The sequence below is a fragment of the Rana temporaria genome, chromosome 11 (genome assembly GCF_905171775.1).
Source record: "Rana temporaria chromosome 11, aRanTem1.1, whole genome shotgun sequence".
Lineage (NCBI taxonomy): Eukaryota > Metazoa > Chordata > Amphibia > Anura > Ranidae > Rana > Rana temporaria.
In genome coordinates this window covers 53,890,931-53,908,877 of record NC_053499.1, presented here as the reverse complement: position 1 = coordinate 53,908,877, position 17,947 = coordinate 53,890,931, and the positions used below count along the sequence as shown (strand labels likewise).

Below are 17,947 nucleotides of genomic sequence, written 5' to 3'. Positions count from 1 at the left end.
ACCCCTCTTTTTTGAGGACCATTTTGGGAGGCATACTGCTTGCTACAAAACTGAGGTACTCCTCCTATGGGAGGGGGTTATATAGGGAGGGGCATTTCCTGTTTGAGATTGCCAGTGTCTACACCTGAAGGTACTCCATATAACCCATATAGTAATGAATGCCGCTCTGTGTCCCGTGATGTACTCCAAGAAAAAGATTTTACAGGTAAGCTGTATTAAAAATCTCTTTTTTCAGACTTGGTGTTTACAAGATTAATATTTTTGCTAGAAAATTACTTAGAACCCCCAAACATTATATATTTTTACCCTTAAAAATCTCAATAGGCGACGTTTAAAAAATTCTATAGGTTGCATCCTTTGAGTTAGAGGAGGTCTAGGGCTAGAATTATTGCTCTCGCTCTAACAATCGCGGTGATACCTCACTTATGCGGTTTGAAGACCGTTTTCATATGCAAGCGCTACTCACGTATGCGTTCGCTTCTGTGCGCAAGCTCGTCAGGACGGGGCGCTTTAAAAAAAATTGTTTTCTTATTTATTTTAATTTATTTTATAAATTTTTGCACTGTTTTAAAAAAAAAATGGGTCACTTTTAATACTATTACAAGGAATGTAAACATCCCTTGTAATAGAAAAAAAGCATGACAGGTCCGCTTAAATATGAGATCTGGGGTCAAAAAGACATCAGATCTCATATTTAGACTAAAATGCAATAAAAAAAAAATATTGTCATTTGAAAAAATAACAGAAAAATGTTCCTTTAAGAAGCATGTGCAGAAGTGACGTTTTGACATCACTACCGAGATATCCCTCTCCAAAAGTAGGATGTATATAGTCGTGCGCGGGTCCTTAAAGCGGGAGTTCACCCGAAAAACAATTTTTAACATTAGATTGAGGCTCATTTTGTCAAGGGGAATCGGGTGTTTTTTTTAAATCGAAGCCGTACTTACCGTTTTAGAGATAGATCTTCTACGCCGCTTCCGGTTATGCTCTTCGGGACTGGGCGTTCCTGTTTGATTGACAGGCTTCTGACAGGCTTCCGACGGTCGCATACATCGCGTCACGAGTAGCCGAAAGAAGCCGAACGTCGGTGCGGCTCTATACGGCGCCTGCGCACCTCCTTTCGGAAAATCGTGACACGATGTATGCGACCGTCGGAAGCCTGTCGGAAGCCTGTCAATCAAATAGGAACGCCCAGTCCCGCAGCCCATACCCGGAAGCGGCGGAGAAGATCGCTCTCTAAAACGGTAAGTACTGCTTCGATTTAAAAAAAACACCCGATTCCCCTTGACAAAATGAGCCTCAATCTAATGTTAAAAAAAATTAAGGGGCAGATCCACAAAGATCTGCCCCCCGGCGCAGCGTATCTGAGATACGCTACGCCGCCGTAACTTGCTTTTGTTGTTTTGAATCCTGAAAGAATTTGCGACGTAAGTTACGGTGGCGTAGTGTATCTCTCGCGGCGTAATGGCGCCTAATTCAAATCGGCGAGTAGGGGGGTGTGTTTCATTTAAATGAATCGCGTCCCCGCGCCGAACGAACTGCGCATGCGCTGTCCCTAAATTTCCCGCCGTGCATTGCGCTAAATGACGTCGCAAGGACGTCATTGTTTTGACGTGGACGTAAATTCTGTCCAGCCCGATTCACGGACGACTTAGGCAAACGAAAAAAAAAATCAAATTATACGCGGGAACGACGGCCATACTTAACATTGAGTACGCCACCAAACAGCAGCTTTAACTATATGCCGAAAAAAGCCGACTAGAGACGACGTAAAAGAATGCGACGGCCGCTTGTACGTTCGTGGATCGTCGGAAATAGCTAATTTGCATACTCGAGGCGGAAAACGACGGGAACGCCACCCAGCGGACGCCGAAGAATTGCATCTTGATGCTGTCGTATCTTGTTTTGAGGATTCAAAACAAAGATACGACGCAGTAGATACGCCGGCGTACTCTCTTTGTGGATCTGCCCCTAAGTTTTTGGGTGAACCTCCACTTTAAGTGGTTAATAACACTGTTTACCTTTTTTTTTTTACTTTATCTAAATGTAACAAAATTACTTTTCATTCAACTCTATGTACTGTAGCATGTTGCGATGCAGTGTAGTAGTGTAGTGTTTTGTAACATGCTGCACTATGTAAAAATACTTCTTTGTCTATGCGTTGGGAAAGGGCTGGGCAACCTTGCACAATGCCTCCCAATGCATATGGTGTGAATGGGCCATTAGTTTTTTAAGAAAAGCACACCTAACAGAGTTGTAATTCATATGAAGCATAATTGCTTTCCTGCATGATCAGCCCTAAGATTGATTACAGTATGCAAAGCTATGGGTGGGAGCAGGTGAGAGATCTGTGATGTGAAGTTTATAGGATACTTTCAAAGACTAGAGGGAGGCCCATTTAGCCTGACAGGTTTATGATAACACGGCTGCAATGATCTCATCCTTTTTTATTGTACATCCCACTATATTTTAATACTAAGATGAGTCATCCATGTAGTTAGTGAGGGACCTGGAGAGCAGGGTGCAGGTAATTAAAATGTTCCAGGCAGATAAAGAAAGGATTAATTAAGCAATACTCCAAGAGAAGACAGTGCCAATCCATGAGTAATTTGGTTTGTTTAGGGGTCAGATGTGTTATAGCAAAGGGTACTTTGTCTTGCTGATTTCAAAATGTGTCACTGACATAACCACCAAAGGCAGCACAGCTACGAGACTAGCCGAGACACTGGTGGTTGTGAATAATTTACATGATCATTACATAGGTACACTGCTTTATAACTGTTATTAAGAGGGTTTATTCATGGTGGACTAAGAAATATTATGACAAATATTAAATGAAAGCTGAAAAGAAAGCATTCAGTAATTAATAGCAAACAGCTAGGGTGAGCAAACTGTGACTGCTGCAGCTGAATTATTTCTCACCACGGTATGTTCTTCCTGTTGCTCAGACTGAATAGTAGAATGTTGCCGAAGCTCCATAACAGATGATAAAGATCTTGGGCTAGATTCAGGTAATTTCAAATCTGCGCCAACGTATCTTTACGCCGATTCTCCAAGGCAGATACGTCGAAAAAATAGGCTTCCTCTGCCGACGTAACTTGAATGCGGCAGCGTATAAATGTGTGCATTTTTACGCTGGGCACTAGGGGCGCTTCCATTGTTTTCGACGTAGAATATGCAAATGACCTAGATACGCCGATTCACAAACGTACGTACGCCCGGCGCAATTTTTTTACGTTGTTTACGTTTGACTTTTTCGGCGTAAGGTTACTCCTGCTATTAGGAGGCGCAGCCAATGTTAGGTATGGACGTCGTTCCCGCTTCGAAATTTGAATTTTTTACGTCGTTTGCGTAAGTCGTTCGCGAATAGGGCTGGACGTAATTTACGTTCACGTCGAAACCAATACGTTGTTGCGGCGTACTTGGGAGCAATGCACACTGGGATATGTACACGGACGGCGCATGCGCCGTTCGTACAAAATGTCAATCAAGTCAGGTCATCATAGATTAACATAAAATATGCCCCCCCTTCCACATTTGAATTAAGCGCGCTTACGCCGGTCCCATTTACGATACGCCGCCGCAACTTACGGAGCAAGTGCTTTGTGAATACTGCACTCGCTCCTGTAAGTTGCGGTGGTGTAGCGTAAATACGATACGCTGCGCTGCCGTAACTATGCACGCCCCTACCTGAATCTAGCCCCTTGTTGTTTGGGCCCAGTGTTGTCAACCTACCAGATTGAAATTTACTGACACAACACCCAAAATTTACTGGCACAGCCAAGTTTTTGCTGGCATTTCCAAAAGTTCCAAAATTACAATTTTAAGTGCAAATTTCAGTACAGTAAAACCATGGTTTTTGAGTAACTTGGTTTGAGAGCGTTTTGCAAGACAAGCAAAATGTTTTTATACATTTTGCCTTGATATACAAGCGATATCTTGATATAAGAGTAGCGTCATGTCACAACTGAGTATAAAAAAGAAGAAAGGAGCCTCTAAGTGTAGCAATATGGTTACATTTAATGAGGTGCCTCACTTCTCTTTTTTACCCTGTAAAAAAAAAATACTTTGATATACAAGTGCTTTGGATTACAAGCATGTTTCTGAAACAAATTATGCTCGCAAACCAAGTTTTAGGTTACAAAAAAGTACAATATGCAATTAGCAATGTGATTTAAGGTAGACATTAAGGCAAAAAACATATTTCTTATTTTACTTTCAATTTAGTTAGTAAGTGGCTCAGGGACAGTACTCAGGAAATTAGAATGGTCGGCACACACACATGAAATGGACTCTCACAGTGACACCGACAGCAGTGTGCAGCAGCACCGTTCACCGACACATCCCCTCCTGAGTCACAGTGACAATCTCTCTCCATGCCAGGTGGTCCCTCCATTCCAAACAGCCCTGACAGTCCCACTCCGGTCCTGCAGACCTGCACATTAGGCTCTGGCTGCTCCACTCGGCTCCCTTGCACCATCACACCACATGACACGCTCAGTCACCGCCTCCGCCCCCACAGGTACAACCGGATCACACTGTAGCAGGCACTTGGATGGTCTTGGTCGGCTCCGGACCCGAGCTGCGCATGCACAGTTCTGAGCCACGTGTCACAGCCATATTTTTTGCTGGCAATTTTTTCCTTTCATTGGCAGGAGAAAAGTGCCCGTTTTTTACTGGCTGCCAGTAAGAATACTGACGGTTGGCAACACTGCTTGGGCCTGGATATGACTGCACAAAAAACTGTGATGTGCAAAGCACAACAGAATGTAGCAACCTATAAGTTGTCAACTTTGGTCAGAACAGCCAAAGTTTTATTATGATTATTGTTTGTTATTGAATTGCACTTTGCATTCTGTTCTTCTAAAAAAAAAAAAAAAAAAAAATGGATTGAAGATAAAGGGCTTTATTCATTGTTAGGATTTTGCCAGCCTTACATTGGACATCTCTGTAAATTGCTCTGCACATGTAGCTGTACAGAATAACATGATGTATGGCAGCTCCTGTTTCTTTTGGTATATTCACTGTGTTATATGTTCACAGTTTAGCTTGGAAAAAGGTACATACTATGCCAGCTGTAGGTAGACTGCACAGTGAAATATTGCCATATCCAATCAGATAAAGAATGGAGTTCCCTGATGTTATTGTTGAAGAGCCTGGGGAAGGGACGTAAATGTTAAAAATGTATATTAGCTTTGAAACATGTACCCTCAGGCTTTTTGCATTTAGCAAACATTACAAAGCCTTTATCACTTTGCATGCTACAACAAAATTGGTAGTGCCACTCCTCAAAAACAGTGCATTAAAAGACAATGCACAGACAAACAAATATACACAACCACACTCAACTAGACAATACATATGTCAACAGCATTCTCAATTTCTAAAAATATTTAAATTATAAATATAATGAAAATAATATCATACTAATCAGCAAATATAATTAAAACATCACGGTCATTCTACTACCGTAGTTTACAGTAACTGTTGCACTGACCAAGTAGTTTGCATTCTCCCCTACAAGACAGTCACCAATATAAACACCTAGACAAAACACAAAAGAAGACAGCGCAAAGCCTCCCTAGTGTAACTCTGCTTTAATACGGTAAAGTTACAAGTTATGGGATTAAAGTTAAAGATGGGTTAATGTTATGGGATTTTTTTTCCTATCCATACTTACCTCTGCGGATGGAGCATCAGCCTGGTGCTGCATCTGTCCCCTGGTGTCTCTGCACTGAGAACCAAGCCACCAAACACTGCCGATGGCTCGGTTCTCACTTCTCCCCGAGCAGAGCGATGCTGACTGTCAGTCAGCATAGCTTCTGCTCTACTCCTCAGCGCTTGCTGAGACTGCCATCAGGGCTCGCTGAGACTGCTATCAGGGCCTGCTGAGACTGCCATCAGGGCAGCTGGCGGATCCAGACTTGGAAGTCGGGATGACACACTGCCCCGACTGATGGCAGTAAAGTCAGTGGAGAGTGGATTTTAGACCGCTCTCCGCTGAAAACAGGTCACAGGAGTACAAAATATATTGCACTACTGTGACTCAAAGGAGAAGCCCAGCCTAAAAAGCTCAGGTTGTACTTTTTTTAAAACACTACAATGGATAAACTCACAATGTGTGTGAAGATAGATACAGCATAAAGATTTCACTGTGGCCACACTCCTGAAACAACCTCAAGATCCCGACAGGCGAAGATGGCCATGCCTTTGAAACACATTGTCATGACAATTGTGTGATATCCTCACTCTCCCCCCCCCCCCCCCCCCGTATCCTGCTTGTTTGGGATTGTGTGTCTCTGGAGAGCAGTGTCGGCTGGACCAGGCACACGCACATTAGGATCTGGACGTCGAACGCAGTGGTGGAAAGCCTCGGATGTGGAACACATCTAGACAGGCATCTAGAAAGGCAAGAATGCGGTGACGTCATCGCATACGACGAGCATGCGCTCGTCACATATGATGCCGTTGCCGCCATCTTGCTTCACCCTACCTATGCCGTAGAAGCTGCCGCCCATGCGTCAAAGTCATTTCTAGCATGCGCAGGTTTATATGGCGACAGGTAAGTATGCACACTCTCTGGTTTCTCGTCGGGAAACAGGGCGACAAGAATCTCGACGAGAAAATAGAGAGCAGGATCTCTATTTTTCTCGTCAAGATTCTGGCCAGATTTCCAGACGAGAAACCTGAAAGCCTCGTACACACACACTCGGTTTACTCGGCAAGAAAGCTCTGCCAGCAGTTTTTTTGCTGGTTCTTGCCGAGAAAACCGAGCGTGTGTACGAGGCTTCACTGGAGTTGATTTGCTAAAGGCAAATAGGCTGTTCACTTTGCAAGGGAAATCGCCTCAAAGCTTAGTAAATGAGGTGAAGGTCTGCTGACTTCCATCATCCAATCATGTTCAAGTAAAATGATGTTATTTTATTTTCCTTGCACATGATTCTTTGCAAAATAAAACTTCACCACAGTGGCAAGCTCTGGGGCAAATTCACTTGCAAAGTGAAGCGCCTACATGCCTTTAGTAAATGAACCCCATTGTGTTTGAAAGGGGTTGTAAATGCAGAAGGTTTTTTATCTTAATGCATTAAGCAGAGGAGAGATTTAGACTAAACCTGGCCATACAATGTTGGTTTTTGTTATTCAGCCAGTAGACTGAAAAAAAAAAACTCCAACTACACAAATTTGTCAGATGGAGGAATTCCCCCCTCGTCGGGGGAATGATTACAGTGCCTTGAAAAAATATTCACACCCCTTGAAATTGTATACATTTTGTCATGTTACAACCAAAAACTTAAATTAATTTTATTGGGATTTCATGTGATAGACCAACACAAAGTGACACATAATTGTGAATTGGAAGGAAAATTATAAATGATTTTTAGAAGTCACCTAACTAGTAGAGTGCACCAATTTATTCATTGTATAAATGCAGCTGTTCTGTAAAGCCCTCAGAGGTTTGTTTTTAGAACCTTAGTGAACAAACAGCATCATGAAGGCCAAGGAACACACCAGACAGGTCAGGTATAAAGTTGTGGAGAAGTTTAAAGCCGGGTTAGGTTATAAAAAAAATATCAAAAGCTTTAAAAATCTTATGGAGCACAGTTCAATCCATCATCTGAAAATCGAAAGAGTATGGCACAACCGCAAACCTACCAAGAACTAAATTGACAGGCTGGACAAGGAGAGCAATAATTAGAGAAGCAGCCAAGAGGCCCATGGTAACTCTGGAGGAGCTGCAGAGATCCACAGCTCAGGTGGGAGAATCTGTTCACAGGACAACTATTGGTTGTGCACTCCACAAATCTGGCCTTTATGGAAGAGTGACAAGAAGAAAGTCATTGTTGAAAGAAAGCCATAGGAAGTTCAATTTGCATTTCCCAAGAAGCCGTGTGGCACACAGCAAACATTTGGAAGAAGGTGCTCTGGTCAAATGAAACTAAAAATGAACTTTTTGGCCTAAAAGCAAAACGTTGTGTGGCGGAAAACTAACACTGCACATCACCCCGAACACACCATCCCCACCGTGAAACATGGTGGTGGCAGCATCATGCTATGGGGATTCTTTTCTTCAGCAGGGACAGGGAAGCTGGTCAGAGTTGATGGGAAGATGGATGGAGCTAAATACAGGGAAATCTTAGAAGAAAACCTGTTAGAGTCTGAAAAAGACTTGAGACTGGGGTGGAGGTTTACCTTCTAGCAGGACAACAATCCTAAACATACAGCCAGAGCAACAATGGAATGGTTTATATCAAAGCATAGTCATGTGTTTAGAATGACCCAGTCTAAGTCCAGACCTAAATCCAATTAATAATCTGTGGCAAGATTTGAAAATTGCTGTCTACAGACGCTCTCCATCTAATCTGACGAAGCTTGAGCTATTTTGCAATAGATGAATGGGTAAAAATTTCACTCTAGATGTGCAAAGCTGGTAGAGACATACCCAAAAAAGATTTGCAGCTGTAATTGCAGCGAAAGTTGGTTCTACATAGTATTGACTCAGGGGAGGCTAAATACAAATGCACGCCACACTTTTCAGATATTTATTTGTAAAAAAAAAAAATGAAAACCATTTATCATTTTTCTTCCACTTCACAATTATGTGCCACTTTGTGTTGGTTTATCACATAAAATTCCAATAAAATACATTTACGTTGTTGGTTGTAACATGACAAAATGTGGAAAATGTCAAGGGGTATAAATACTTTTTCAAGGCACTGTATATACTCACAGTGGCAGTTGATGCTGTCAGAACACACTGATCATTGAGTGCACCCGCTGATGGAAGAAAATTTTCCAACAAGTTACTTTGATGGAAGTCAAGTAAATAGTTGACTTCTGTGGAGTAGGGATGGTCACACACTGAGCGAAATACTTCTGGTCCCTTCTGAACTGTGCACATTTTTAACAAAGTATGACCAGCTTAATACTCCTCTGTTCTCTTGCACTCTAGAATAATAAAATAAGAAAAATGCTTGTTAGAGGCAGCCAAAGAGCTTCAGGGCTGGGTGTACATGGGGCATAGGTGGTGATGTCTTGCTAATAGAGTCTTACTACAACTCTTGTGGTATGCTTGGTTCTACTGGTGTCCAGGCTGACAACTTTTTTTTTTGCTATCTGCCTACTTAGAAGCACTTACAAGCCCCTTTGAGCTGGGTATGCAGAGCAATGCTGATGCGCAACAGGAGCCAGTAACATGCGCAACATGATGCCTGGTTGGGTTGGAGCACATATCTGCTGAAAACTTCTCCAACAAGTGGTCATCTGCTAATGTCTGGCGGCTTCCTGCTTACTGCCCTGATATTTCTTGTTTTGTATTGCTGTCATCCATATCTTCGAGTTATGGTCATTGTCTGACTGCCCTGGGTTCAGTTCCCACTGAACTGTGATTCCATTTATATCCTCACATGATCCACAGTTTAGTGCTGGTGTAACATTTGCTATTCACCCCATCATCAAAGTGATGATGCTGGAGGGCCTAAGGCAGCCCCTACATATACCCAGTAAATTACTATCCCCAGATAATGCACAAATATAAAACAAATCCCCTTACACAAGGTGTACCTGTTTATCTGAAGCTCTCTTCTCTACAGCCGTTCAAAAAACATCAGACAGCAGGGAGCAAGTTAAAGTTACACTATGCAGAAACAACCCCCCCCTCCCTGTACATACTGTAGTGCACAGGAACAGAGCTGAGGCTGTCAATCACAGGCTGTGTATCTCCCTCCACTGTTTCCTTTTTACCTCTTGGTGTCAGGAAAACTTGTCAGAAGTGACTCATGCTGAAGAAATAGGCAAAAGAGAGAAATGACACTTAGTGCTCTGAATTGAAACAAGTACCCAGAGGGATATTCTTTGTTCATACATATTTCATGTCAGAGGTTTAAAACTACTTTAAGGGAGAAGTCCAGCCTGAGCTCATTTGAATGGTTGTCTTCTATGTGTCACAGGAGTGCAATTAGTTTTGCACTCCTGTGACCAATTTTCAGCAGAGAGAGGTCTGAAGTCCGCTCTCTGCAGATGTTGGCAAGATCAGTCCAGGCACCGTGTCATCCTAAATCTAAGACGGCCGCTCCCCGTCCCTCCACAGCTCAGCGCTCCACTTGGAATGGAGGAGCAGAGCAGGAGAGCAGCAGCAGGCAGCAGCTCTCTGATGAGGGAGGTGAGAGAACCGAACCATCGGCGATGTTCAGTGGCTCGGTTCTCCGTGAAGAAGCGGCGGGGGACAGATACAGCATTGGACCGATGCTGCATCCACCTAGGTAAGTATGATTATGGGATTAAAAAAAATCCCATATTTCTGTTTTAACTTTGCCCATTTAAATACTTCCTGTTGTCAGCACAGTGTGGCCACACCCAGAGTCCACTGCATATTTGGAGTGTTCAAGTGTGCTTTAGGTCAATCACAATCTTAGAAATGCCCCTGGTGGGACATCAGAGCTGAAAATGTTTGTGAAACATTATTGCTCTTTGAGCCTCTGATAGAAACTGGTAAATGTTTTAGCTAACCAACTGTCACCCCTAACTAGAATATGTAGTCTAATCTCTTAAAGATGGCTTGACTGTTCATTTGAGAACACAAGCGACTGTGGCAGTATTCATTCATGTGTGTGGTGAGTAAATTGCGCTCCCCTTCTTTTTCCCTTTATTTATCACCACCTGTTTCTAGGTGCTGATTAATCATCAATACATAACACCTCTATTTAAATAAACAAATGTGCTGATATTCCTCTCATGGGGAATATAGGTGCACCCAAAAGAGACATAAACCTATATGCAACTTACGTGACTCTGTCTATACAGTTGACATAGTGCTCATAAAGTGCTTTAGTACCCTTATCCAATATATTATAGGTGACTGCCCATCCAAGGCAAACAAGTGTTATACAAGAACCCAAAAAATATAAACAATATTATAGAACCATATTTGTGGTGAAACAACATATGTATATAACAGTTCGATGGAGGATTACAAAATAAATCCTCTGTTCATTAAAGTCCCAATGTGCTGATTAAATATTAATTTAAGTGCTTCTCCCGTGGGTTTATAATACAACGATAATGACGCCACTTTCAAAAAAGGGTCAGGGGGGAAGAAAACAATAAGGCACTCACATTGGCCCACATCCGAAGTATAGGTTCAAAAAGAAAAGAATTGTACTACAAAAAGTAGCGACATGGCGGACTTTAGAGGGCAATCACAGGGACGTATATCGTATAAAAATAAAGTTTAATTACAAAAATAGTACATATACAGAAAAATTCATATAAAAAATGTTATCAAGGAAGAGAACATAGATACATATTCGAGCAATAAAACGTCTCGCCGACGCGTTTCGCCTTACGGCTTCTTCTGGACGAGTTGTATGGTTTTATAACACGAAAGTATTGCTACTTGTATGTGTCAATGAAGTTGGTGGTCATCTGCATACATCAAGGATCGTTAGGTTAGTACCAAAATATAGGTACATGAGCCGGTTAGCAATAAAGACACGATTTCCTGATGGTATGGGGAGCCACAATAGTAATAGGTTCTCGAAGATAGTATAAAAAGGCAACAACCGGGACCAGCAAGGCAGAAGACATGTGAAAAGAATCTGGAGGGAAAATAGATTCCGTCGCTGGGTAACTACACTGCACTGTCCGCAGTAGAGGGCAGAAAAGGCTTTGAAACCTTGCCGCTTATGAAGTGATGTGTGTCCCGGGGAGGTAGCAGCCTGTGAGAGTGTGGAGCACAGGCTGCTACCTCCCCGGGACACACATCACTTCATAAGCGGCAAGGTTTCAAAGCCTTTTCTGCCCTCTACTGCGGACAGTGCAGTGTAGTTACCCAGCGACGGAATCTATTTTCCCTCCAGATTCTTTTCACATGTCTTCTGCCTTGCTGGTCCCGGTTGTTGCCTTTTTATACTATCTTCGAGAACCTATTACTATTGTGGCTCCCCATACCATCAGGAAATCGTGTCTTTATTGCTAACCGGCTCATGTACCTATATTTTGGTACTAACCTAACGATCCTTGATGTATGCAGATGACCACCAACTTCATTGACACATACAAGTAGCAATACTTTCGTGTTATAAAACCATACAACTCGTCCAGAAGAAGCCGTAAGGCGAAACGCGTCGGCGAGACGTTTTATTGCTCGAATATGTATCTATGTTCTCTTTCTTGATAACATTTTTTATATGAATTTTTCTGTATATGTACTATTTTTGTAATTAAACTTTATTTTTATACGATATACGTCCCTGTGATTGCCCTCTAAAGTCCGCCATGTCGCTACTTTTTGTAGTACAATGACGCCACTTTCTGTGATAATCCCGTCACCGCTAGAAATGGCCACTCACCAGATCTCAATCAATCAAAATGCCTTTGGTTCATTCCCAGGATAACCACTCCTTTTACACGTCTGCTCACCAATCGCCAGATGCCTTGAATATGCCAATGGGGTCTCTATCTCTCCTACAATAGCTCATAAAAAAGAGGAGTGCCCCTCATGGTGTAATACGTAAAAAAAAATATTGGCTACTTAAAAACAAACAGATATTGCACTCACATTTAAATGTGCCCGTATGCCGGCACCAAGCTTCTCCAACCATGTATGCAAAGCTAAGCCAAGATGGAAGGTACAAGTTGTTCCTCTCAGGTTCCCCCAGCGCCTACCTCACAATCAGCGCGCAGTTCTGTGGGTATCAGCAGCCTATACGCGTTTCGCAATCAAAGTTGCATCCTCAGTAAGCCTTGAATGTAACTGCTTAGGGACACTGTTAAATTGAAGGGTTTAGTTCCACTTTAAGATGGTATTAAAAATAACATGCACATTTTATGTATAGAATGACTGTAGAGAAAGACTTGTGACAAGTAATGTTCTATAGCAGTGTCAAGACAATCCACTCTCTGAAAGAATTGCTCCTCTAATGTATTATGATGAGATCATTAGGAGGGTGATCTTCACAAGTAAGGTGAGCAACTGACTGAGGGGAGGACACATGAAAGACAGAAAGGACATGGGAGAATTGTAAGTCAATGCCTTCTACCCACCTGGCAGTGAACTAGTCTTGAAATAATCTCAGCTCCTCGGAGTGATAAGAGGCACTTTCAATAAACATTGATTTTAATCTGAGCTGAGATTTATTACCATGGCCTGAAATGTTTGAAGAGATGACTTAATGAAGTGCAGATCAATGTTCTCAGCTTTTCAAATTGAATCAGGCTCGGCCACAGCCCAGAGCTCCCTGCACAGAATGTACGAGTATCTTCACTCCTGTAGGCAGAGATATGTAATCTATTCTTTGTTAAATTCTTCACCGTACAAGATGGAGGCCACAACCATGAAATACAGACATAAAACTTCCTTGACACAGATGTTGGCAAGATAATTTCACACAAGTCAATAGTAACTTACAAGGCAGTCATACAAGGCTGTGTCTGAAAAATAGATGCAATTCCAGCAATGTCAACTACAGAAATGCACACATATTACAATTTGATAGATTAAAAATGTGTTTATCTATCAGTGGTATGTGCTTGTCTGGGAGTAAATCTGATGGAGGGTGATTCTGCCTGTTGTAAAATAGAATCCCAGATTACCAATGATACAAAGAACAATTCAGTCTATACAAAAAATGCTAGCTTGTTCATGTAAGCATTTTGGATATGCATTTGGAAAGCATTTTCAGGCGATCTTTAGTGTGGTGGATGACATTTGGATTGAATCTTACAGGGCAGTGTTGACTGACATTTTCAGTTATGCTTGCTTTGGATTGCCATGGTATTCAGTCATGGTCCATCTGCTTTTCTCTTGTATTGCTGTCACTAAGAATGTACTGTAAACCAATGGAAATATAGAGTGTGCATTTACAATAAAACTGACATACAATCAAAATGCTTTTACCACATTGAACTAACTAAAACATCAAATAGCTTTTCTTGTAAGTAACAAGTGATAAACAGAAAATGCTTAAAGTGTTTGTTACTATATATTAATATAAGATAATATACTGTATAGTTCATATTCCTGATACGTGTCGGTTGCGCAAAGTGTTTTTTCCTTAAAAAAATAAACATGCACTATGGGCAGTGTAACATCTATGCAATCAAGGTATTGTAGGTGAGACGCTTAATTTTCCTGGTTTTCTGAGTGCTTGTGGCGCAAAGCAATGCACCACAACACTCCCTTATTGGTCATTCTCCCTGTTGTGTAGTTTTCCTATTGGCACAGCCTTAGGACATGGGCGGTGCTTTCCTTTGAGCCGCAGCGTCACTTCTGGTTTCTCTGTGCCAGTGGAAAATCGGAAGTGACGCGGTGGCTCGGTGGATGTAACGCATTGTTGGTTTTGAGAGAGTGCTGGGCTGTATACCATATCTGTGATATTGGGCTGTATACCATATATGTGATGCTGGGCTGTATACCATATATGTGATGCTGGGCTGTATACCATATCTGTGATATAAAATACTGAAGCCCTGCTACTCACCTTAAGAGATGACCCAACTGAGTCAAGTAGTCCCTTTAAGATCTAAAATCTTAAATAGTCCCAAAAACAGGGGTGTGCTGCTGTTGAAGGTAGATATTCAGAGTATCCTTTAGTATGTAGACATCAGCTGTTCTCTGTGGTGGTTCAGAGTCAAGAATGAAAGGAAAACTTTAATTGAGCAATATTATAAGTAAAGCGTGTATTAATTGCATGTGACAATATTTCACTCACACAATTTATCGTCTTGTATATTGCATGAAAATTATATAAGGGAGATACAAAGCTCTCCTACTCACCGCTACTACCGGGTAACTGAGCCACCGGAAGTGATGTCACTGCCTCCTCCTGACACGTTGCATTACAGATCACGTGACTTCTTTAAGGGAATACCCTATCTGGGATGCTGGGCTGTATACCCTATCTGGGATGCTGGGCTGTATACCCTATCTGGAATGCTGGGCTGTATACCCTATCTGGGATGCTGGGCTGTATACCCTATCTGGGATGCTGGGCTGTATACTCCTGACACTATGGGTGGAATATAGGGAACGAAGTGGGTGGATTCTATAAGGGGTGTAGCTTATGAGAAGTGGGAGGGGTAAAAAGGAAGGGGTTTGCCTGGCGCCTCCCCATCCTAAAGGTTTACAAGCCACCACTGGTGAAGAGGGAGAGAGAGAGCATCACTGCTGCAGACGGGCACAGTGCTAGATAGAAAGAGCCAGGTAAGTTTTTCGGGGGGGGGGGGGGGGGGGGTGGCTGATCATGGAAGTTTTTTACCTTGATGCAGAGAATGCGTTAAGGTAGCAACTCTTATGTCTTTAAACCCACTTTTAAATGATCCTGCCAATCCCCCTGCTTTCCTATTTCAAACTTACCACATTAGGCATAGAAACACATCCATCCCAACATGGTCAGTTTTCTCGGCTGTACTTGGAGCACAGCCTGCTTGTCCTCCATGTACAAAAGACTTGCGCTGACACGTCCCCCCACATACACACAGCTCTTCTCTGGGAAGATCAGCGTATTGGGCCTCATGCACACAGGACATATGAAAAAACCTCTGTAAATGACAAAATTGCTGGCAGTGAAACATTTTGTATGCACATTTATACGTGTTTATGTACATTCACATTTACAAGCTTTTTTCCCCCCAAACACTCCCTCCCATCTGCTATATTTTCACTCCCAAATGCCCACAATGCATTGCAAAACATTTAATTTTTCGTTTTGAGTGACATTTTCATTGAGAGCAGAGGGATTACTGTATTTAGCAGGGAGCTATCTGTCTTTCCTGGCTGCCTTCAATATGGATCCCATCAGCAACATGATTGATGAAGCAGTCCTACTGATTCTGTGGAAGAGGGTGAGAAGATGGAGAGAATTGGATGAGAAGAGCAGCATTCTTTGCTAATGGACACAAATCCATTGCGTTTATCTTCAGCATGCTTCCCGAACATGTATATGGGGCTGTGGAATTATCCTGACAAGTTCTTAAAAATGTACACAGATGTCTGTTGGCACCTTTTATGAGCTTCAGAAGAGGCTGTGACCCTGACTAACTCGCATGGACACCCAGATGAGGATGAGCATGTCTCCTGCTATCATTCAGGTATGCTATTATACCAATGGTATTCATTTTTCTTTAAAAAAAATATGTGTGAGAATAAATATATAAATTAATAATTATATATATATATGTGTGTGTGTGTGTAATTTATTTTCTTATGGTAATTTTTTTTGATGATATTTTTTTTTTCAAATATTTTCTATTCTAGGTGTCTGTCAACAGGACAATATTTTGTGTTCTTTATGGGTGTGATCACAGTGGCAAAAGTGACCTGAGAAACCTGCTTGCCACATTGTGGGAGGAGTTGCGTGATGTTGTAATGCCTCATCCTGAAGGTGTTGGGGTGAAAATGCCACTCAAGTCAGGATCAAGGTATTTCATTTACAAGAAATACTTTTTCATTGTCCTATTGAGATTGGTGGATGCCCACCTCTGCGTAACATTCATTGATGTGGGAGCCTACAGCAGTTGAGGTGGTGCAAGAATCCCATTCATGTGGGAGCCTACGGTAGTCTAGGTGATGTGAAAATCTTTGGAAAGTCTGCAATGTGGTGTTGGCTATATATAGGATGTCTCTAGATTCCCCCAAGAAGGCTTCTTCCATGCACAATGGAGCCAAGTCATTATGGCAAATGGGGCTTTTGGAATACCTGAGAACCTAATGCACCCCTACAGTGGGCATGGACTTAGTCACAAGCAGAAGATGTTTTAATATTGATTGAGCTATGCCTGTCCAGTTGTGAAGTGTGCATTTGGCGTCTGTACTGTGAAGTGGTATATACTGCTTTCCTGCATGCAGTTGGATGCTGAAAAAGCAATCAAAGTGGTACTGGCCTGCTGCGTGCTCCATAATTTCCCTATTGATAAGGAATGAGGCTCCTGTAAACCTGAATCCACAACCTGTGCTCATGATGTCCACTTTATGGACTTATGTTAGTATATAAGTGAGCATTGGAAATTAATTAGCAGATTTCTTTGTTTCTCCAGAGGGTAAAGTGTCCTGGCAGGATCAATATGTGTAGCTGGATGTCATTTGATATCAGTTGACTTTGCATTTTAACAGGTGTCCTTGTGCTCAAAATAAAGAAAATCTTTTTGACTTTGAATAAAGGATTTAAACTTCTATTTTGTGGTTTTATTCTCTTTTTTTTTCTCATTGCAAAGTTGTGTTTTTTTCACCTGTGTGAGGTAAAGCAGCCATTCTCCATGCAAATGTACACATTTACCCCACACACATGAAACCCCCTATGCAAGAAAAAGTGTAATGACTTATTTTTGTCTGTTGTAGATAAAGTGACTTGTCAGTTTTGTTTTTAAAATCTAAACTCATTCTCCTTCTGAAGCAGTTTTGCACAGAAAATTGGATCAAGTCATAGCTGCACTAGTGTGAACCTAGCCTTACTAGTGTTAAGTCAAACACTGTGATTTGAAACTCACAGATCTGAAAGATTCACCTGTACTGAATGTTTGTGTTTAGTCAAATTAAAAAATAGATACAGTTACTGACAATATTAGTTACATGTAATCTGACATATAAGGTTTTTTTTATTCAGTTCTATTTCCTTATCATATGGTTCCCACACACCAAAAAGAAGGGATACTCCCAGTTAGGAAACCCTAAATTAAAGAAAAACTCTTGGACATTCTGTAACTGGATTTAAAATGGGTTCATCATTTGTGCTTTCTACCCATTATGTGGTCTATTATTTATCCAATAACACAATAATCAGAGCTCTCTGCATATTTGATCAGCATATGTGGGTTCCCACACAAGAGATCAGATTATATAACAACTTTCTAAAAATGTTACCACAAAGAAGCTCTTTAATATTTTTTAGGTTTCATGAAAGCCTTGTTAAATATTAAAATATACCTACCTACAGCTCATTATACAGGGTGGACC

General features: G+C 41.7%; 1 protein-coding gene and 1 long non-coding RNA gene across 3 annotated transcripts in view; both read left to right on the top strand.

Annotated features, from left to right (window-relative positions):
- Positions 1–17,947, top strand: part of CHID1 (chitinase domain containing 1) — a 706,518-nt gene that overhangs the window by 626,427 nt on the left and 62,144 nt on the right. The window lies entirely within an intron of this gene.
- On the top strand, positions 15,286–17,167 carry LOC120917318. The gene is made up of 2 exons (XR_005744185.1): positions 15,286–16,086; positions 16,253–17,167. It is a non-coding gene; the product is annotated as an uncharacterized LOC120917318 (long non-coding RNA).